Here is a 23,428-nt window from a genome sequence, read left to right on the forward strand (position 1 = left end):
CCCAGATCCCAGAAACATGAATCAAATAAAATTCTTCTCCTTATAAATGACCCTATCTGTGATATTCTGTAACAGCAACAGAAAAGGAACTAAGACAGCCCCTCTTCAGACCTGTAAGCCTCCGTCCACAAGAGTCAAGGGGAGCCTCTTAGATATAATATTGGCTGGCCCTTCTCTAGTTACTATTTTTCCTATTACAAGAAAAGACAGGAGGCTCCTGGCCTAAACTGCTCTTAAATGTTTCTACAAGAATCTTGGCCTTGCCTCTTCTCTCTAACTTGAGACAAACAGAAGTCCAACATGCCTTTATCCTGATTATGCCAGTGATCATGAGAATCCCCAGACTCCAAGGGCATTCTCCTCTTCTATTGAAGACTGTGCACAATCCCAATTTTCTCTCTATCTCTTAGCCATCTCCAACTTCTGAAAACTTTCCACTGAGTCCTTTGGAACACATAGTTCATTATTCAGGGAAAAGAGAAACATTCCTATATATTAAACCTTTTTCTGAGTGCTCCCTTTACCTCTGACTCTAACATAAATTCTAGTCTTCCTTGAGGATACTGCTTTCCCACAGTCATCTCTCCATACCACGAGCCTAAATCTGGTTGAGCATCCTCCTCCTCCGAATTGTTATTTCTAGACTATTCTTGCTCCCACTTCCCTAAGACTCCTTAATTTTGAATTTCAAGTATCAGGTTATGGTATCCATTATCTTCTTTGTTGCAATATTACACCTACCACTGGGTTATAACCTCCCCTTTCCAATCCAGTTGCATCCTGTATCTTGAAAGTTTTTACTTCTGATTTTCCATCACTCTGAAATCATGTATTTGTGATTTTGGAGTCCACATGGCTGACACTTCCAAAACACTGACTTCTCAGTTCCCTGAACTTCATGTTTATCTCACCTAAACTTTCACTCCTTGGATTGTATCCTAGACCTGTCAGAATTAATATCTATGATATCATCAGAAATGTCAATCTCAGGCATCCCTCTGGCAACCACTTTTGTCCTTTTAACGCACTGTATCTGGTAAATCCAACGATTCTGCTCCTCAGCCCCTTCATCTGATTCTACCACATCTTCATTTTGCTTTATTCTCTTCTCATCCTAATTTCTCTCCTTCCCAGGTTATACTTTTTAGCCAATCATTATATTCACTTCCTTATATCCACCCTCAACTTTCTTGCCCCTTAATTCTGTCTGACAATTATTATATCTTCTCCATCCACTCTCCCATTCCTTTATTCTTCTCTTCTCAAAATCTAACACTACCCATCTCTTTCCATTTCACACTTTCAGCTGATGACCATCTTTCCAATTATATGAGAAAACTCAAAGTCAGAAGAGATGTTTCATAATCTCCAGCCACCATTTCTACCTATCTATTAGCAATAGTGCCCATATTTGCTGTCTAACCTCCCTTTACAATAGATGAATCCTTAATCTTATTTAAGGCTAATGGCTCCACTTGTTCTAGAAATCTTACCTTATATATTTTTTTCATCAACAGTTTTTTTTTCAAGCTGCAGATTATTTCATGGTGTCATGCACCCATCAAGGATTTTTTCTCTCTCCTTAAGAATAGCAGTCTCTTGGTTTTCACTTCCCCTTCTACCAACTACTCCATTTATCCAATCTATATAGTATTTTTTAAATGAAATTTCAGGAATGTTACTTTATTTGTTTAGTTACTTATTAAGAGCAAAATTCTGAAAAGGTTTCTATATGAACTGGCTTCAATTCCTCTATTTCCAAGTTTATTTATTTATTTTTTAGTTCATCTATGTTGTTGGGTGTCTTAGTCCATTTAGGTTGCTATACCAAAATACCATAGACCGAATAGCTTATAAACAACAGAATTTTGTTCCTCATAGTTGTGCAGGTTGGAAAGTCCAAGAACAAGGCTGATTTGGTATCTGGTGAAGGCCTGTTTCTTGGTTCATAGATGGCACCTTCTCGCTATGCCCTCACATGGTAGAAGTGCAAGGCAGTTTTCTGGGGTCTCTTCTGTAATGACACCAGTCTCATTCATGAAGGCTCTATACTCATTATCTCATTACCTCTGAAAGACTCTACCTCCTAATGCCATCACATTGGTAATTATGTTTCTATGTATGAATTTTGGGGGTCACAAACATTTAGACCATACCGTTAGATGTATAAATAATGGATTCCTGTTTATTGTTGAATAGTAGTTCATTGTGTAGATGTTCCACAATTTGTTGATTCTCCTGGGATGAACATTTGCATTATTTCTAGATTCACCTAATATAAACCTACATGTTCCTTTAAACATGTCTTTTTAAGTCTTTGTATGGACATAAGTTTTCAAGTATCTTGGGTTAATGAGTGAAATGGTTGGTTCATATGGTCAATTCATATCTGGCATTTAAAGAAAACACTAAATGGTTTTCCAAAGTCGTTATACCACTTTATATTCCCACTAGTAAGTTTTGAGAGATCCAGTTGCTACTCATCCTCACAAAGACTTGGTCTGATCAGTATTTATCATTTTAGATATTCTATATAGGTAGGGAGTGGCATCTCACTGGGGTTCATATACATTTCCCTAATGAGTAATGATGCTAACTCTTGTTCATGTGCTAATTTGCCACCCATGCATCTTCTTTGGTTAAGTGCATGATCAAATATTGTGCCTTTTTAAATTAAGATGTGTGTGATTTTTTTTTTAGTTTTCAATATTGAGAAATCTTTACATATTCTAAATACAAGTGTTTTATTAGATATATTATTGGACAAACATTTTCCCAGTCCTCAGTTTGTCTTCTTTTTCTCTCAATAGTGGCTTTTGAATAGCAGCTGTTCTTGATTTTCATGAAAACCAATTTATCAGTTTTTGCTTTCATAGATTATAATTTTAGGGTTGTACCTAAAAAATTCTTGCCTAATCCAAGCTTGTAAAGATTTTCTCCTAGAAGTTTTATAGTTTTAGGTTTTATATTTAAGTTTATATTTGGGTCTGGTGGTGTAAGATATACATCCAAGTTCATTTTTTGTGCACAGAATTATTATGATTGCTTTAATTGTTTTGTAGCATTCAAAAGTAAAGGCATCTGGGTCTGGAGATGTCTTTGTGAGAAGATTTTTAACCATAAATTTAATATTATCATAGGAATATCAAGATTACATATTTCTTTTTAAGTGAGCTTTGGTAGTTTGTGTCCAAATTTGTTCATTTCATCTAAGTTGTCAAATTTATTAGCATAAAGTTTTTTATGGTAATCACTTATATTTTAAATAGCTGTAGAATAAGTAGTTATGTCACTGCTCTCATAAAAATTTATGTCTAATTTTTTCTGTTTTTGATTAGTCTGGCTACAGGTTCGTTTCATATATCTTCATGAAGAACTACCTTTTACTTTATTCATTATGTCTATTTTTCTTCTGATTTCCATTTCATTTATTTCCACTTTGATCTTTCATAATTCCCTTCTTCTTTTCTATCTTTAATTTCTCTTCATATTGAAGACTAGGGCTTCTTTTTCACTTATTTTTCTAATTTCTTAGCTGGAAGCTGAGGTCATTATTTTCAACCTTTCTTCTTTTCTAATATAGGCATTTATGGCTGTAAGTTTCCTCCTAAGTTGTGCTACAGTTTTGTCCAACAAATTTTGGTATGCTGTCCTTTCATTTTCCTTTTATTCAAAATGATCTCTAATTTCCTTTTTGGTTTCTGTTTCATCATTTGGGTTATTTGAGTGTGTTGTTTAATTTCCAAATATTTGGGAATTTTCTAGAAAGCTTTCTGTTACTGATTTCTAATTTAATTCCATGATAGAGAAAATACTTTGTATGATTGAAGCCTTTTAAGCTTATGGAGACTTGTTTTATGACCTAGAATATGGTCTCTCTTGGCATGTGTTCTATGTACACTTGAAACATTATGTATTCTGCTGTTGTTGTATGGAATTCTCTACAAATACCACTTAGGTTAAATTGCTTATTGGCTGATAATTGCTAGTTTTGTTCCATTTGTCTCATTTGTTCTTTGTTTTCTACTTCCTCTTTTTCTACTTTCCTTTGGATAAAATGACAATTTTTATATTACCACTTTATCTCCTTTATTGACTTATTTGTGTTAACTTTTTGTTGTGCTGTTTTAGTGGGTATATGTTAGAAATCTTTAACTTATCACAGTCTACCTTTGCGCAATTTACTATCATTTTACTTATGGTATAAACTTGGCTTTTTACTGGTGAGAAATCTGCTGTTGGACATCCTTACCTTTGTTTCTCTGAAAGTAATGTGTCCTTTCTCTCTGGCTGCTTTTAAGATTTTCTGTTTGTCATTGATTTCAAACAATGTTATTATGATGTGCCTTGGTGAATTTTTCTTCAGGTTTGGCATACTTGAGCTTTGGTTCACTGAACTTGGTTCTATGAATTATCATGCATAACCAATTTGGAAATTTTTCTTCAAATAATAATTTCTGTCTCTCTTCTCTCTTTCTAGGACTTCAATTACATGTATACTAGTCCATTTGAAGTTGTCCCAGAGTTCACTGATGCTATGGTTTCTTTTTTTCACCCTTTCTCTGTGCCTCATTTTGAAAAGTTTTGTTGTTATTTCTTCAGGTTTAGTAATTTTTTTCCTGCCATTTTTTAATCTGCTGTTAATCCCATACAGTGTATTTTTCATCTCAGACCCTGTCATTTTCACCTTTAGAAGTTCTATTCGAGTCTTCTGAAAACAACTTCCTTGTCTATTACTAATATGTTTAATCTTTTTTCTGGTTTCTTGAATATGTGAAATATTGCTATAATAAATGTCTAAATATCCTTATCTGCTAATTCTATTTTATTTCTGGATAGTTTGATTGATCATTCTCTTCATTATGATATATATTTTTCTGCTTCTTTGCCTGCCTTGTGGCTTTTGATTGGATGTTAGATATTATAAAACTTACCTTGTTGGGTGCCAAGTATTTTTGTATTCTTATATACAAATATTCTTGATTTTCAACCTGAGACTCAGTCACATTACTTGCAGAGTTTTATCCCCTTGAGTGATAATTTCAAGTTTTGTTAGGTAGGGCCAGGGAAGTATTTTGTCCAAGTCTTATTTTGTTTCATTAGGTATGCAAACAACCATGCTCCTTAAATTGTAAGTTCCTACTTTTTCTCATGATAACAGGAATTATTCTCAACCTTTTGTTTCCTGGGTGCTATTTTACTCAATTCTTTTAGGATTATGTTCTCTGGCCCTAAGTAGTGTTCTCATGTACATACGCTGATCAGTACTCACTGAACACTCAGGGAACACTCTAAAGATTTCCAGAGTTCTGTGCTGTGAGGGTCTCTGATCTTTGGTACCCTTTCCTGTTTACTCTATTCACCTCAGCTTCCATAGACCACCAGCCCCTTCTCCTCAACTCAGAGAGAGAGACAGCAGCTTCTGCCAGGGTTCCCATTCTCTGTAACATCACCTTGTAACTTTCTTCAGACAGTAAAATGGCAAAACAAACCTTGTTTATTTCTTGTTCCCTGTCCTTTATTGCCTTCTGTCAAATGTCTTGAGAGGCATTTTTTTTTCATGTATTTTGTCAAGTTTTCAGTCTTGACTAGAAGCAGAAGTACCTCTCTTCATGTATATTTTAAACCTATTTCAATTAGCCTTTTATCCCCAACACTTAACTAAAATATATCAAGGTTACCAATGACTTCCATATTAATAAATCTCATGGTCATTTTTTTCAGACTTAACATCTGTATTAAATATTTAGAAGATATCTCAAACTTAATGTGTTTGGAACTGATCCCTAATTTTTTTATCTTCCACTTTTATTCTACCTAAAGTTTTCCATCACATATACAGTCATATGCCACATAATGATGCTTTGGTTAATGATGAAATGCTATATGACAGTGGATCTATAAGATTATAATGGAGCTGGAAGATTCATATTGCCTAATGACATTGTAGACTTTGGACTGTAGACTTTTGAGTTAATGTTGAAGTGAGTTAAGACTTTTGGGGACTGTTGGGAAGGCATGATTGGTTTTTAAATATGAGGACATGAGATATGGGAGGGGTCAGGGCAGAATGATATGGTTTGGCTCTGTCCCCACCTAATTCTTATCTTGAATTATAGCTCTCATAATCCCCACATGTCATGGGAGAGATCCAGTGAGAGGTAATTGAGTCATGGCTCATTCTGTTCTCATGATAGTAAGTAAATCTCGTGATACCTGATGGTTTTATAAAGTGGAGTTCCCCTGCAAATGCTGTCTTGCCTGTTGCCAGGTAAGATGTGCCTTTGCTTTGCTTTCTGCCATAGTTTTGAGGCCTCCACAGCCATGTGAAACCGTGAGTCCATTAAACCTCTTTTTCTTTATAAATTACCCAGTGACAAAACATTACTCATGTGTTTATGGTAATGCTGGTATAAGCAAACCTACTGTACTGCCAGTCATACAAAACAATACAGTTATATACAGTGTATAATACTTGATAATGATAAAGAACTATGTTACTAGTTTATGTATTTACTGTATATTTTATCATTATAGTGTACTCCTATATAAAAAAAAGTTAACTTTAAAGCAGCCTCAGGCCAGTCCTTCTGGAGATATTCCAGAAGAAGGCATTGATACGATATGAGATGACAACTCTATGCATGTTATTGACCCTGAAGACCTTCCAGTGGGACAAAATGTGGAGGTGGAAGACAGTGATAGAGTGATCCTGACCCTGTGTAGGCCTAGGATAATGTGTGTGTCCATGTCTTAGTTTTTAGCCAAAGTATTTAAAAGTAAAGAAAAATTTTTTTAAAATGGAAATACCTGATAAAATAAAGATATAAAGAAAAAGAAACTGTACAACTGCACTATGTGTTTGTGTTTTGAGTTAAGTGTTATTACAGAAGTCAAAAGTTAATACATTTAAAAAGTTCATAAAGTAATAAAGTTAAATCAGGCTAAAGTTGATTTATTATTGAAGAAAGAAAAAAATAAATTGAGTATAGCGTAAGTATACAGTGTTTATAAAGTGTATAGTAGTGTACAGTAATATCTTAGGACATCGCATTTTCTCTCCACTCACCCATTGATTCACCTAGAGCAATTTCCATTCCTGCAAGATCCATTCATGGTAAGTGTCCCATACAGGGGTATCTTTTAAAATCTTCTATATTGTATTTTTTACTGTAACTCTTCTATACAGTAACATGCTGTATAGGTTTGTAGACTAGAAGCAATAGGCTATACCATATAATCTAGGTATATAGTAGGTCATATCATGTAGATTTGTGTAAGTACACTCTATGATGTGAGGAATCAATTTCTTTTTTTTTTTTTTTTTTTTTTGCATTCCATACCTACTTTTCACTCATATAATTTTTTACTTTCTATTGAACTATATACCTTTTATTGACTGTCTCTCATCACTAGAAGTTAAACTCATAGGTTTAATTTTTGGTTTGGTTTTTGTTTACTGATATAATAATATACACTTAAGATTTCTCCTATGCCTTTTCATGGCTTGTAGCTTTTCATTTATTTTTAGCTCTCAATAATATTCCATTGTTTAGATGTAACAGAGTTTATTTATTTATTCATATATTGAAGGAGATTGTGATCGCTTCCAATTCTTGGCAATTGTGAATAAAGCTGTAAATATTTCTGTGCAGGTTTTTGTGTATACCCAAGTTTTTAACTTATTTGGGTAAATGCCAAGGAGCATGATTGCTGGATTACATGTTAAGAGTATGTTTAGTTTTTTTTTAAAACTGCCAAACTACCTTTCAACATCATTAAGTTATCATTTGCATTCCTACCGACAATAAATAAGAGTTTCTGTTGCTCCATATTCTCATCGGGATTGGCATTGTGCTTTGGATGTTCATCCATCATTGTAACCAAGGTGTAGAGTGTGCATATATGTTTTCAATTGGTCAATTATTTGTTTTTCTTTATTATCCTAGATATTTATCACCTTCTATACTTATAAACAAAGAGATAATATTGAGTATTTAGAATATTTTTATTTCAGGCAGAAAAAACATACGTTTTTTCTTCCACTCGCAAGTTTATCTGGTCAGCCATTGGACAGCATTTTCAAATTTTATATTTATTTATACATTCCAGGATAACACCATCAATGTCAGAGCAGATTGACTTCTATAGGATGTCAAAATTAATTTTTTCAATATTTTTTATTCTACCTTGAGGTTTTCCTTGTGGTTTGTAAAATTCAGGACATTTTTGAAGGCTTTTACTTTTAGTGACCTGGGTCTTTAAATGGTCCCACTGCACTGCACCAAAGGGAAGAATAGGGTATCTAGAGAGCCAGGCTTGGCCAGCCTTTGGACTTCTAATGTCAGTATCAAAGAAGCTGTCGCTTTTTCCTAACGCAGATTTAAATTTAAACCTCTTTTGCTTGTCATCTGAAAAGTGATGCATTCTTGCATGCATTATAATATCTTTACATACTGTTTGTGATATTTGATAACATTTACTACAGTTTTCCTTCTATTCAAGGCTATGTTGAAGACATCAGTCATACCAGATGATTTCCAGCAAGTGACTTACAGCTGCATGGGATTTTGCATCTTCTTAGTGCAAGACGTAGAATCTTTTCATTTAAAAAAGGTTTTCTGTTGTGATACCAGTATGACAGTTCCATGTATTGGAAAGGACATTGATTTTATAGTCAGATTCATCTGGGTTCAATTCCAGGTTGGGTCCATACTGACTAAGTGACCTGGATGAGTTACTTAAATTTTATGAGTCTTGTGTTCCTTTTCTGGGGAATAGATTGCTAATACTTCATTGCTGCATAATTGTAAGCAATATAAACAGATACTTAAAATTTTGAAGAATTCAACAAACAATAGCTTCATTTTACTAAAAAATTTATACATTTAAAATGGTTAACCTTAGATTGCTGGAGTTTAGTGAGTAATGATTGAACAGGTGTATTGGTAAAGTCCTTGCTTTTTTTAGTGTGCTTATTTTTAAATATAGTTATGCAAATCACCAGGAAACATAATGTAATTCTAAAAAGGGTGAAACTAAATTAATTGAATCATTAAGTATAAAAGCAATTTAAAATGGAAGCAACTATAAATCGAATGTATCAATTGACACATTTAGTAGGTCACAGCAATCACAAAATGGTTGAATTCTGGTATTAGAAAGAAATAAGGAAGAAAATTAACATTCCTACAATAAAAATGGAAATATAATTCTAAAGACACTAAACGAATCCTCCTAAAATATTAAAATGATGTTAAGGCAACACTAACAACTTTTAAATAAGCACAGGAAAAGCAATTTTAATATTCTTGAGATGAAAGATAAAAAGTAGAGGGTAGCAGTCTAATAAATTATTAAAAGCATGAGTCTGGGTTTTTCTGTTTTTTGAACAGCATATCCTGGATTAAATTATATATAATCAATTGAATTGGTTTCTTTTTTGTTGTCATTTTTTCTGAGACGCTGTCTTACACTGTCGCTCAGGCTGGCGTGCAGTGGTGCCTCAGCCTCCTGAATAGCTGGGGCTACAGGCGTGCTCCACCACACCTGGATAATTTTTTGTTTTATGTTTAGTGAGACAAGATCTCATTATATCTCCCAGGTGAGTCTTGAACTCTTGGTCTCAGGTGATCCTCTTACCTTGGCTTCCTACAGTGCTGTGATTACAAGTGTTAGCCATGGTGCCAGGCCTATGTCTCGGTTTCTTTATACGTAAAATGCAAATAATAATTTATACTGCTCAGATACATTATAAAAAATAAAATATATCTAATGATATTAGCATAGTATCTGACATATTATAGTCATGCAAATCTTTTAATGGTGGTATTGTTATTTCTAGTTTCTGAGACTAAGCTAATGTAGCCCATACTACATTAGCATAACAATGGTTAATACTGTTCTTGCTGCCGTATGCTTCTCAAACAGCTGAAAATACTAGAATTGAAGGATGTGATAATTTCAGAAAATTGGACTTCTCAACAAGTTTCATGCAAGGCGAAACCCTCATCTGAAACAGGTAGGCAGAATGACTTTAGGCTAATTTGATTGTCTAGCATTTATTCCCAAGACTAAATGAAGGCAGACAAATCATCACAAAGGTAACATGCTTAATAGCCATAGACCACGCCCCAGTCATATACAGTAACCAGTAAGCACTCATTCCCTTCATTACATGGTAAATAGAAGACAATGGGCATTTTGGGTGGTAATGAGAAACAATCTTGAAAAAATATAGGAGCCCAGCTGGGCACTGTGGCTCACATCCGTAATCCCGGCACTTTGGGAGGCCAAGGCAGGAAGATCGCTTGAGGTCAGGAGTTTGAGATCAGCCTGGCCAACATGGCAAAACCCTGTTTCTACTAAAAAATACAAAAAATAGCTGGGTGTGGTGGCTCAGGCCTTTTTAATCCCAGCTCTTTCAGAGACTGAGGCATGAGAATCACTTGAGCCTGCAAGGTGGAGGCTGCAGTGAGGTGAGATAGCACCACTGTACTCCAGCCTTGGTGACAGAGTGAGACCCTGTTCAAAAAATATATATATGTGTGTGTGTATATATATTTATCTATATTTATATTTATATATATAGGAGCCAGTTGATAGAAGGCCTTGGTCTTGATAAATGTATGTAGAAAGATTTCATTTCCTAACCAGATGTATGTTGCATCTGGAAGTAGTTATGTCTCTCCAAGAGAGGTTCATGTTCAACACGCCATCATGTAACATTAGGAAACAGATTTTTTTCAGTATGAATTCAGTGATACAAATTGATTACAGTATTTTTTCAGTCAATACAGAACAGCTCATCATTTTAGATATCCTTTGATAATCTAATATATTGACCTTTCTTTGGTTTCACATTTATTTGAATCACCACGGGCAAAAAATTTAAAACCCGAATAGCAATATTGACCAACCTTTAATGTTTATCCATCTGAGAAATTTCGAACAGTACTGTCATTTCAGGCCACGTGGCACTATATCAGAATTTTTAATTCTTAGAAAAATGGATCTGCAAATGGAAAACTAGGGCTATAACAACAAATTTAGGGCTTTGGGTTCAATCAGTGATATTTAAACAACAAGAATATTCAAGAATTAAATCTTTCTGACATCACATCTGCAACAACAGAAATAAAAAGTTTTTCACCTTAAATCTATAGAACTCATTATTGTGAGAATAAACAGTTATATTTGTAAAGTTGTCAGATGCTTACCAATTTTTCAAAATTTAGAACACTTCAATATTTGTCTAATCATAATTGTAATTTCCAGGCAGATGCTTAATGAGTGACTATTTTTAAAGGATGATGACCTCAACAGCCAAGGAATAGTTCATGGGATAGAAGGGTTGGGAAACAGCACATCTGTTGGTTATATATTCTGGAGACGTTACACTTGTCCTTAGTCTTCATCTGTCAGGCTCAAATTTATCGCAAGTAGGATTCTAGCAGAAGGCAGGTGCTGCTTTTGTATTCTTATGTAATATTTTATGTCTTTAGGGAATAAAATAATATAATATGGCATCTCATTGACATGCATGTGGTATATGTTCCTGAGAGCCTTTTGTACCTGTTGCCTGTTGCATATGATGCCTTAGAGACTTTCAGGGAACACGCTTGAGTGCTTGCTTTTATTTTTATTTTTTTATAAAAGCTTTGGTAGCCCATTTGGTTTTCACCAGATTTTAGGCTAGTCTAAATTATTTTCTTACCTACACAACAGATTTTGAAGACTACATTTTAAGCAGATCTTTAGTTTAAATGAATCACTGCTCTGTTCACATTACATGGCACTGCCATTATTTCATAAACTCTTTGAGGGCAGAGGTCTAGGCCTAGCCTTTAGTACTGTTTATGGCAAATAGTTATTTACCTAATGTTTAAATAGCTTTATTGACCAAATCAATGGAGTTTATAAATTCAATGCTAATTGTTATTACATAGTTTGTATTGAGAACACATTAAAATATACAGTATCTATATAACCTAGATAAATGTCTGGAAGTATAACTGTCATACATTTTCCTGTACTTTAGCTGTTTTCTATTGAAAGTTATAGAGGAATTTTTAAAAATCCCTGTAAATTCATTAGCAATTCCTTTTCATGTTTGTGATTTGAATTGTGGCTTTGGCAAAGGCTACAAAGAGTTCTGTTACAGTATTTCTTCTGTATTTTATAAGAAAATAGAAAATAGCTTGTTATTCCTTTTATTGCAAGTGTGCTACAATCAACCTATGATTTACTATTGTCCTTAACTGGTAGTTCTTTAATTGCTAAAATTCTTAATTTTCTAATGAGTAGAACTCTTTCTAGAATGTTATCCTTTACCCATCCACAATTACAAATGATCATACATTTTATAGAATTATACTTTGTTTACATTCTGACCTAGGAAAACTGAAATCTGTTTTTTACTGCCATTATCAAACACAGAGATATTCTTAAAAGAAATCAGACAAATGCATTCTTTTCAATACTACTTTTAATTATTTTACATTAATTTGCCCTTATTCTTTCTTTAATTAATCTTACTGCATCAATCATACACGCCATGTAGTCTGTATTTATAGTAAAATATAAAAAGAAATCTCAAATTCAGTATAATTAGCTGATCAGTTAAGTTTGTTAACATTTTCTAGGTTTACATTTTTAAAATCTTGGCTAACAACCCGGAATGCTGAACTTTTTACGTGCTGTTTACTTGATAACAAATAAGTATGTGGGAGAGTGCTTAAATCTGATTGTCTTGAGTCTCTGTGAGCTTTAAAATTTCCATAGTTCTCTGATTTATGTCATTTCCCTGCAATATGCTAAATAGAAAATTTTAATATAAGCAAATAAAATATTTAGTTATGGGGAAAGCATTTTAGCCATTGAAGGACTGTAATGCTGTGTGCTAATAAAAAAGCAAGAGACAAACAACAGCCTTTTATTGTCTGAAAATCTACCCATAAATCACTGTAGCAAAAAAATGATGGAAACTCCAAATTATCATAATGAAATACTGAACCATCACTCCCCTTGCTGTACCTAACAAATGCTACCAAAATATTGTCTATTATCACACAAAAGAGTAAAGGAGGAATGGTTTTATATTTTTCTGCGCTTTCCTCTTTTTGCCTTCTCTCATTTTAGTCCCCTCAAGGTATCCACGTGCCAGAGCAGGAATAAGAACTTTGACACAAATTAAACAATAGACAAAATAAAACCTAGTAAAATGTGATTTTCATATTCAATTCTGGATTATAAGACTGGATAAGAGATTTTCAAGCTAGCATACTGCTATGGGACTGAACGTTTCTGTTTCCCCAAAGGTTCATGTGTTAATACTCTCATCCCCAGTATAATGGTATGGGCCTTTAGGAGGTGATTAGGTCTTGGGTGGTACCCTCATAAATGGGATTAGTGCCCTTATAAAAAGAAACACAAGAGAGCTTGTTTCATCTCTCTCTGCTGTCTGCCATGTAAGAAGATAATCATCTGCAAACTGGGAAACAAGTCCTTACCAGACACCTCCAGATCTTCTGGTACCTTGGTCTTGGAATTCTCCAGAACTGTGAGAAATAAATGTTTGCTGTTAATGAGTGATTATTTTTAAAGGATGATGACCTCAACAGCCAAGGAATAGGTTAAGCAGCAGTAGATTTTTTATAGCAGCAAAAATCGACTAAGACAGGTACCATCTAAAGAAATCCCCCTCCCATTTTTTATCTCTCTATTGGAGTTTAAAGAGACCGATGTCCATGATTAAGGCATCTGACTGAAAGAGAATTTGAATGCGAGAACAATAGATTGACATTTGTTTTTATTTGTTTCTGTTCCTAATAAACAGAGTGGCTGATCTTCATTTTTGGTTTCTTCAAGAATGATGTTAGTAAGTGCTGGATGGAACAAGGGAAGACATTGCCTACAACAGTTTTTTAAAAGGCAGAAAAGCAAAGTGATCACGTGTGTGTCCCAGTTTCGCTCCATCCAAGATGCCGGAATACTGTTAGAAAAGCATGGGTGATGTGAAGGTTGAGGGCTTGGGCTCCTACTCAGTTTTAAGGACTCAGAGGATGTGATCTCAAAGCCACGCCCTGTATCAGCTTCAGTTGTGAGGTTCCCGACTTAATGGTGCATTGTTGATAACAGCAGGAGACTTGGAGGCTTAGCAGTGCCCTGCCTCTTTTCATTCCTCAGGTCTTAGACAAAGAGTTGTAGATATTTTGGCAAAGAATATTCCAAGTAAGTGTGCAATGTGGTAGGAAATGGCTCGGTGCCTGCAACAGACTGTGTAAGCTGGGAGAGATAAGTCACAGCCAGATTCCAGGGCCCTATAGCACCAGCAACAGCTGGCGTCTAGGAGAGTCACCCGGCTTTCATTGTCAAAGAACATAACCAGGTGAGAATTATAGCAGCTACAGATTCAGTTGTAAGGAGCAACTGAGGTGGACCAGGGATTGCAGGAGGAGATGGGAAGACAGAGGTCCCTGATTCTCTTGTTGCAACGAGGATGAAGAAACTTCCTCTACTTCCTACTTCCACCTTCCATTTAGAGGAGACAAGCAGGGCAGAGTGAGGCTATGTAAGAAAGAGACTAAGCAGCTGAATATTTACTTTCCATATCACACTGAACACTACCTTTTAGAAGTTTTTCAGTTACAAGATTGAGCCACATTTAAAACAGAAGGTTAAAAGTTTTATCTTGTTTTTTCCTTTTTTAGTAAGTCATGGCAAAAACTTCTGAAGATGATCAAATTAGCTACATATACTTAACATATTATTTTTCTGCATCTCTGAATTGTTGTTTGAAGTTTATACCAGTGCTTTGCATTAAAAGATTAAACTGCACGTTTTTATTGAAAAACATAATCTTGTAGTTTAGTCATATTTGTCACAAATATTATCTGCATATAAAGTGTCAGATTCTCTTTTTCAGAAAAAAAAATTTTCTTAATAGAGCTAGGCTCTCGAGTTTTAACCAATTCTCATCCTTAGCAAGCATTAAATATAGGTTTTGAATCTACAAGGTTTTCATAGAAGCCATATTGCTTGTCTATGTTCATGCACAACTTCTCTTGCTGCTAATTTTTTAGATGCACCTGCTCACTTATACTCTTTGAGATCTCAGAGGTTGAGAGTAGATCCTTCTCTAGATGGATACTGCAACTAGATTTCCAAGTATATTGCAACTAGCTTCACAACCATATTGCTTTTCTAAACACTACTCAGGGACCTATCTTCTCATGTATAACACACACGCATGCATAGTCTATTCCTAAATTTGTGTAAATTATTATAAAACATAATTATATTTTAGAGATAAACCCTTTAAACATTAGAGGAAAAATATCATGTAATTTGAAAAAGTATATAAAGATTAGTTTAGAAAAAAATGGATTTATACTAAAACATTATGAAAGCAATTGTATTGATTGAAAAGTGTGCTTTTCTATAGAATAGATTAGTTTTTGCAATTTTTATCAAGGAAAAATGTAAGGTTGAGCTCTTAAATCCATTTGAAACCCAGTTTTGATAGCTTTCTTGTTTTCTGCTGTGACACATTGCATGCTCACTGTGGGCATTTCCTAACTCATACTTGGCATCACACAATTTTTTAAGGATTATGATTATTATTAGGAAAAATGTTGCCTAGATGGTCTTTTCAGTGGTCTGAGCTACAAGATATGCATATTTTTAGAGAAAATATGTTATGAGTTCTTAGTAATACTTCTAATTCAAATTAAGGGCCAGAAAGATGTTATTAAACTCATCCATCTTACAATTATATTCTCCCTTTTCTAGTTCTCAATGACACTGACACAATTATTTATTCAGTTTATCCCACAGTGCGTGCACACACACACACACGTGCGCACACAGAGTAGACTTAAAATAAAACTAACATCGCTACTAGAAAAAACAAACTACAGAGAACAGTTTAATATTTTTTGAAATTCTTTTTCTTGTTAGGGCATATCTATCGTCAAATCCCTGTGTTTTAATGTCATTGTGCATGTATGCCACTAACTTGATATGCGATTTGGTTCATTTGTTTCACTTTGCTTTTAATATTGATGAATAGCTTTTTAAAAATATAATTTCTATGTGTTGAAGGTTCCAAGTCAAATTGACATGCATAGTATATGCAGAGAATTCCAGCTTCTATTTGTTTTCTTTCCTGTTTCTCCATATATACCACACACCTCCCCCAACGCAGGTAACTCTTTATTTTAATGGTTTTTGTCTCATCTATTTCTGAAAAATATGTATTTTAGGACAATTTCAATTTACAAAATATTTAGGAACTGCCTGTCACTCACCCAGAGAGCTCCATTCGTGGTGTGTCAGTTACCTGTGACTATCACAATGCTGTCAATCTCGGATCATGCAGTATCTACCGTTATGCCTTGCTCATTTCCCAGGTCCTCAGCTTTACTTGAATCCGATGACCCTGGTATTTTTGAATATACGATCCAGTCCTTTTGTAGAATATCACTCAGTTTATATTTGCCTGGTATTTCCCCATACGTAGCCTCAGGTTATCAATTTTGGGCAACAATAGCGTAGACTTTTATGCTGTATTCTCACTGTATCAGGTGGCAAAGAATGTGGATTTAATTAAAAGAGACTGTCAAGTTACTGCAACATAAAATACCTTAGTTTATTTGTTATTTGTCTTCACTGTTACTAATAATTTGTGGGAAGATAGCTTGTGATTATGGAAATATATTCATTATATTATTTTTTAAAATTGAGTATGTTTTATGGAATTCATTTATTTGAATGATTTTATTGAAGATTTTGAAATAATTATTTCTGTAGTGGTTGCCATATAGAGGTTATATAATTCCATCATTCTGCATATATCTTTGACATTCTCTATAAAGATGGGCTTTCCCTACCCCTTTCCTTCTTATTTGCTATTTGTTTCATCTGTATGAACACATGAAATTATACTGTATTCATTAAGTTATAATGCATCTCTGTTCATTTACCAATTTTTAGTATGCTGTTAGATGAAGTTTGGTAAGTTTGTTATGTATTTCAGTGATCTACTTCTTCCGGACTTGGCTGGGAGCCCCTTCGTGCTGGCTTCTATATTGTTTTGATATGTTCCATTACCCTTTGAGCTCTTCCTTAATTTCTGGTACAACAAGATGTTCTGGAGTCATCTAACGCTTTTTCCACCTCAACTTAGATCAGCCATTTCTTCCAGAAGCCCTTGTTCTTTTTAATAGATGGTGAAATTTGGATTCCAAGACATTGGTATTTAGAAATCAAGTTGTCCTCATTGATACCAGTGTGTTCAGCATTGATGTATCAGTAGAGAGAGCTAGAAAATCAGTGTGTGTGTGTGTGTGTGTGTGTGTGTGTGTGTATATATAGATGCATATATATGGAATATATTATATATAAAATATCTATATGTATATATACATTTGCATCTATATTTATTTCTATAAGTATTTTTACACATTTATAACCAGAGGTCACAACAATGTCTATAATTTCTAGCTATTTCACTAGGTTCATTCCAGCCTTTCCTTTTCCATATTCTCTGTCATTGAGAAATCTGGTTTTCATTATTCTCAATATATTCACACATTTGGTCTGCTACTTGTAGGTAGTTGATCTACCACTTCACCTGCATACCATTAGTGTCTCTTCAATCTAACCGTACCAACTGACACTCTGCTATCTTGGCCATAATTATTACATCCACTATATTAATTCCCTTTGAATGGGCCTGGCACACATTGACTGTCCCATTTATCCTATCTGGTGGCTACTGGTAGAATTATTTTGGAATGAAGGAAAAAATAATACTGAAGAGAAAAAATATTTTAAAGGCCAAGAAGAAAGAAAGAGGAAGAAAATAACATCCACATTTTAAAATGTGGGCAATTAAGTAGAGGTTACCACCTTTTTAAAGGTGAAGAATTGCAATTATTTAGACTCTTATTGATGCCAGCAGCCATTTTAATGGAAAGGTCAATAGCATAAATCTTAAAAATAGAGGGTAATGTCTCAGAAAAAGGGAATCTAGCTTTTTAGAGTATTCATAAACTTGTTTCTTGACTGTGTAAGGATCTCATGAGACATGTATTAGGGATCTTTAGAAAAAACATAAACAATAGGATAAAATGTATTATAAGTAATTGGTGTGCATGATTATGGAGGCTTAGAAGTTCCACAATCTACTGTCTACAAACTGGAGACTCAGGAGAGCCAATGGCATAATTCTAAGGCCTGATTGCTGGAGAGCTGAAGTATAGATTTTAGTCCTAGCCTGAAGGCCTGAGAACTAGAGTTGCAGAGTATGCAAGATCAGCCTCCAAGCTCAGACAGGCAGAGAGTGAATTCAACCTTCCTCTGTCTTTGTTTGTTTGTTTGTTTTATTCAGGTCCTCGAGGGACTAGATGATGTCTGCCACCCTGGGGAGGGCCATCTACTTTACTCAGTCCACCAGTTCAAGCGTTAATTTCTTCTAGAAACACTCTCATAGTCATACCCATGAATAATGCTTAAGCAGATATCTGGGCATCCTGTGCCCAGTCAAGTTGACCCATCCCATACAATTAATCCTCACAGGGTACCTGCTCAAAATTGCATCACAGGTGATCATAAAAATTACATTCATTATTTTAAATAGTAAATAAAGTATAAATTGATGGGTCATAGTTACGAGGATGGAAAATTTATATTTTGCATATACTAGCTGCTGAATAAACATGAACTCAATTGATACAATCATAACATTTGCATCTTAGGCTAACATTTTGCGTGTTTAATCTTATATAGTATTTACATAAATACTTCATTTTAAAATAAGTAAAAAAGTAATCGATAGAAATCTCTCCGTTACCTTTATTGCTTCATGTTTTGAAGAAAAGCAAATATAGCATCACTTTAGCAAGCAAGTAAATATCAAAGAGTTTATGACAATATCTTCTATTTTTCCCTTTAGTTATAAAGGGCTCAAACTTTCTCTAGCAAAATAAATTAGAAGTCAAAATATATACACCAATGATAAATGAATATTTCTGGTTGAAATTAGATATTATTGACTAAATATCTCATCTTTAATAAGAACATTGGAATTATAAGTAACAGACTTGATTTTGCAAATTTAAAACTTTTTTTAAAAAGAACTTTTTTCCCTTGACGATATTATTGATTACATAACACTTTGTGCCAAGTACTGTGATACACTATTAAAATATATTTAATTCTTTACTTTTGACAATAGCCTTATGAGGTAAGTACTATTATTTTGTTCATTTAAAGATAGAGAAACTGAAACCTGGAAAAGTAGAGTAACTTGCTCAGGGTCGTACTGCTAAGTGGGAGAACCAGGAAATGACCTGGAAGTGTCTGTTGCAAGACTCTCCTCAACACAAGCTACTGTAAAGCTTTATAAGTTATAAATGAATAAATTATTGTTTGCCAAATATTATTGTAGTTTCTACAATATCATATTTTATCTGAAAAATACTTTCATGCAGTGACTTCAAAAATAAATTTTTTAAAAATAAAATGTAACATGTCAGCTTACTATATGAATTTTTATAGCTGAAGATCAGATATTATTTTAAGGTTTTGCTTATTTTTAAACTTTTCATTTTAATTTTTGTAGGTATATATATTTATGGTTTACATGAGATGTTTAAATACAGTCATGCAATGCATAATTTTGCTTCATAATCTTCATACGGGTTCTAAGTGGCAAGAAATTTGGATTCACTTTTGGGGTAGTACCTAATCCTTGTAGGTAACCCTTTTATGTTTTGGTAAGTTATAAAATAAATTGACTGTAACTCAAAAGGGAGAGAGTGACTACGGATGAGTAAAAAGAAAGTAGATCAAGTGGCTACTGTGGCCTGGCTCAGATTCATCCCCTTTGTTACTATAGTAAGCCTTAATATTCTCTATATTAAAGAATTGGATGGATGATTAAACACTGTGACAAAATTGTATTCTTTATAAAATGCATTAATCTTAATGATCAAATCTGCCCATAGTGACAAAGCTTTTGGATAGCTGCCTATCTGTTTATTTTGCCTAATAACCAACAAGTGTGGTTACTACCATCTATCCTAGATGCTATGGAATGTGAGAATACATCTTTTGAAGCAGAAAATTAAAAGTATGTGGCATAGTGCATCATATATTTGTATTCTGAATGAAGATATGCTTTGAGACAGTCAAGGTATTAGAATAAATAACACCAAAGCATCTTTTAGATATTCAAACTGGGTTTGGTTCATTTGCCTGCTCAAGGGCAAGGAAGAAAGGATGAAAGACATTTATAAATATATGCCCTAAAGGTAGAATGTCAGTTAATTGAGCCCTCCTATTAAACTTTGTACTTTTAATGCTTAAAAACGCATTTTTTACCGGAATTTGTGAATATTAAAAAGAAAAAAAAGCCATGTTTTAAACCAATATAAACATCTCTGTGAAAAAGGAACAAAAGAAAACCTGCAGCAGGAATCCAAAAGTACCTGGACCTGGGACATAAATGGCCATTGATTGTCAAGATTCTATTCCTATGTGTTAACAGGGACAAAAGCTCCTCTGATATGGTGGGAGACACACCTCACCATAAAGCCACACTCAGCACCTGAAACCAGGACCTGAGGAGCTTCTGTACTCAGGCTGAGGATAAAATAAACTGAAGCCACTACTGAGTGTCGTGGCCCCCACTCATCTACTTCTAGGACTGGCATGAGGAGACAGAAACATGGTGCCATGTAACAGAATCTGGGCAAGGCCATATCAGGGCTTTTGAGGGAATCTGCTTTGTTTTGTAGTTGAACACCCTCAAGGTACCAATATTAGACCTAGATCTGAACTGGGGACCATGTTAGGCTTGATGAAGAATTGTCAAACCACCAAACTGAAAAGCTCATGAATAGGGAGAGAGAGAAAAGCACATCCCTGTTTACATTCAAAGAAACATTTAAAATAGAAGCACACTACTGGAGATAACTGTTCAAACTAAAGTTCCAGAGCAAGTGGAGGAGTGTTAGTTTTGTGAAGGATAGGCAATAAATAAGTAAATAAATAAAGACAAAGGTTAGGCAGTAAAGCCATAGAATAGTTGCTTTACTAGACTTAGTTGAAGAAACAAGTAGTTAATAGGAAGGTTATATTGAGATATCGACACAAAAATCTGTACAGAAAATGTAGAAAATAAGAGAATACTACGAGAATGAAGCTAGCACTAGAATATCAATATCTAATAAAGTAGAATTTAAAATGGAAAACATTTGTGCTGAAAAAGGTACTAGATAATAAAAAAAGTAAAAAGTAGAAAAATACTCCTAAGAAGATGACTGATCAGAGGCACCCAGCACTCCCCTCCTCAACACAGAATGCTGAAACAAGAAATAGATAACCAAATGTGAAAGAAAATATCCCTTCAACAGTCATCGAGGTAGGGTGGTTGCCGGCCACTCTGAGCTCATCCCAGGCCCCTAGGTCTCAGGATCACTCCCATTCTGACTGCAATCACCAAAACACAAGCAGGACCCAACGCCCTCTGCTCAGCCCAGGACATACTCAAGTCCACGTCCAGCCGAACAGCAGTCCACAAACCCACTCCCCAGACTTGGTCTGACCCTTCCAGCCCTGAGGTCCAAGTGCCTGGCATCCTAGTCCCCCAAGCCTCACCCAGACCCTCTTTCCCTCCACTCACCCCTCCTGCTGTCCATCCGCAGCCCCTGTCCCTGAAGAGTCAAGGCACAGGGAAGCGCTCTGAGACAAGGCCATAGGATTGTTTGGGGCTTCAGGCCCCTGGAGTGCATAGAGGGGCTCCCAGAGCCACAGAAGGGGTTTCCTGCAGGGCCAGCAGCTGCTGATCCTATCCCTGTGACCTCGTCCAGCCTCTGGCTTCAGTGGTCCTATTTCTTTCCCTTTGGGTTTCTTAGTAAAGTTCTTTTTCAGACACACACAACCCAACCCCCAGAAGAAAAATAAAAAAAGAAAAGAAAGGAAAACAAAAGAAAAGAAAAACACTGGAATTGAGTAAGAAAGTGACATAGACCCACTGAGGCATGGAAACTTGTGATGGCAGCATGGAGAGAGAAGCAAGGCAGCCAGCAGGGATCAGCTCAGAGAAAAGAGGGGTCCCCATTGTGGTGCCGGGGTAAGCAGAAGATCCCCAGCAATTCACATTGTCATCCCAGATACCCCTGATTCTGACTACGGAGGAACCACTCAGGCCTCACAGGCCCTCAGCTTATCACAGGGAGCTACTAGACTTCATTGGCTGCATCCTGCCAGACAGAGAATCCACGCTGGGTGCCCCTCAACCTGTGAAGACTCAGACTGCTGCGGCACGGCGCCATTTCTGAGAATGCAGCCGCAGTCAAACTATACCCTCCCCTCAGGACCAATAGCCCTTGCGTCTCTACATCTTTGAAGCCCACTGACATCCTCTGGCATCTACCAAGAGGACTGCAGTGCTGTAACACCAGCCAGACCCGGCAGTGCAGTCGTGTCTCTGCCGCTCAAGCTCATGTAATGCCCTATGCCCCAGGAAACTGACAGTCCAGCACATCAGGGAGGCTTCTCTCAGGACACAGAGAGACAAAATGATCCCCAGATCACTGCTATTGACTCCACCCTTTGCAGAGGTGGAACCACTGCACGTCAGCGTGTACCAGCCAGGGACTCAGGATCGATTCTCAATGGGGCCTGCTGCCATCATGATTGGTGTGCATGTGCCACCCTGGGACCTGAAAACCAGTACACCTGAGGCCCACTATTCACTTCAGTGATGGAGCTTTTGTGCAACCGCATGTGCTTCCTAAGGGCCCAAAGACTGGCCTGCTCTGAATCCTCATGCAGGGAAAACCACCCCACAGCCTCCACAAACAATTGCAGTCTAAGCCACTGGGGAACTTGCAGGCACCACTGATGTTGACAACAGCCAAAAAACCCCTCATATTGACAATGCACGACTGAGCCTACCTTGAACCAAAGCCAAAGCACCCCACCCAACTGACACTCTAGATATATCTACAGGAAAATGTCTTTCTCTATGAAAGCTACTGCATAAAATTAAAAGAAGTGACTTTTAATTTGCAGATATCAATGCAGGGACACAGAAACATGATAAAGCAAGGAAATGTGACACATCCACAGGAACACAAAAAATTCTCCAGTAACAGAACCCCCAAAGAAGGAAATAAATAAAATGACTGAAATGAAATTAAAAGTAATAATATTAAGGAAATTCAGTGAGATGCAAGAGAACACATATAAACAATACAAAGAAATCAGGAAAACAGTTCATCCTCTGAATTAGAAATTCCGTATAGTCCTCGTTAGACTAAACTAGACATTTATTTTCTTTTAAGTTCTGGGATACATGTGCAGAGTGTACGGGTTTGTTACACAGGTAAATGTGTGCCATGGTAGTTTACTGCAC

At 35.5% G+C, this 23,428-nt stretch overlaps 1 long non-coding RNA gene across 1 annotated transcript in view; it reads right to left on the bottom strand.

Moving 5' to 3' along the window:
* Positions 1-23,428, bottom strand: part of LOC100429167 (uncharacterized) — a 191,853-nt gene that overhangs the window by 45,070 nt on the left and 123,355 nt on the right. Inside the window, exon 2 of the long non-coding RNA XR_013414453.1 lies at positions 13,512-13,559. This is a non-coding gene — a long non-coding RNA (uncharacterized LOC100429167). The remainder of the gene's footprint in view (positions 1-13,511; positions 13,560-23,428) is intronic.

Source organism: Macaca mulatta, chromosome 2 (assembly GCF_049350105.2).
Source record: "Macaca mulatta isolate MMU2019108-1 chromosome 2, T2T-MMU8v2.0, whole genome shotgun sequence".
Taxonomy (NCBI): Eukaryota; Metazoa; Chordata; class Mammalia; order Primates; family Cercopithecidae; genus Macaca; species Macaca mulatta.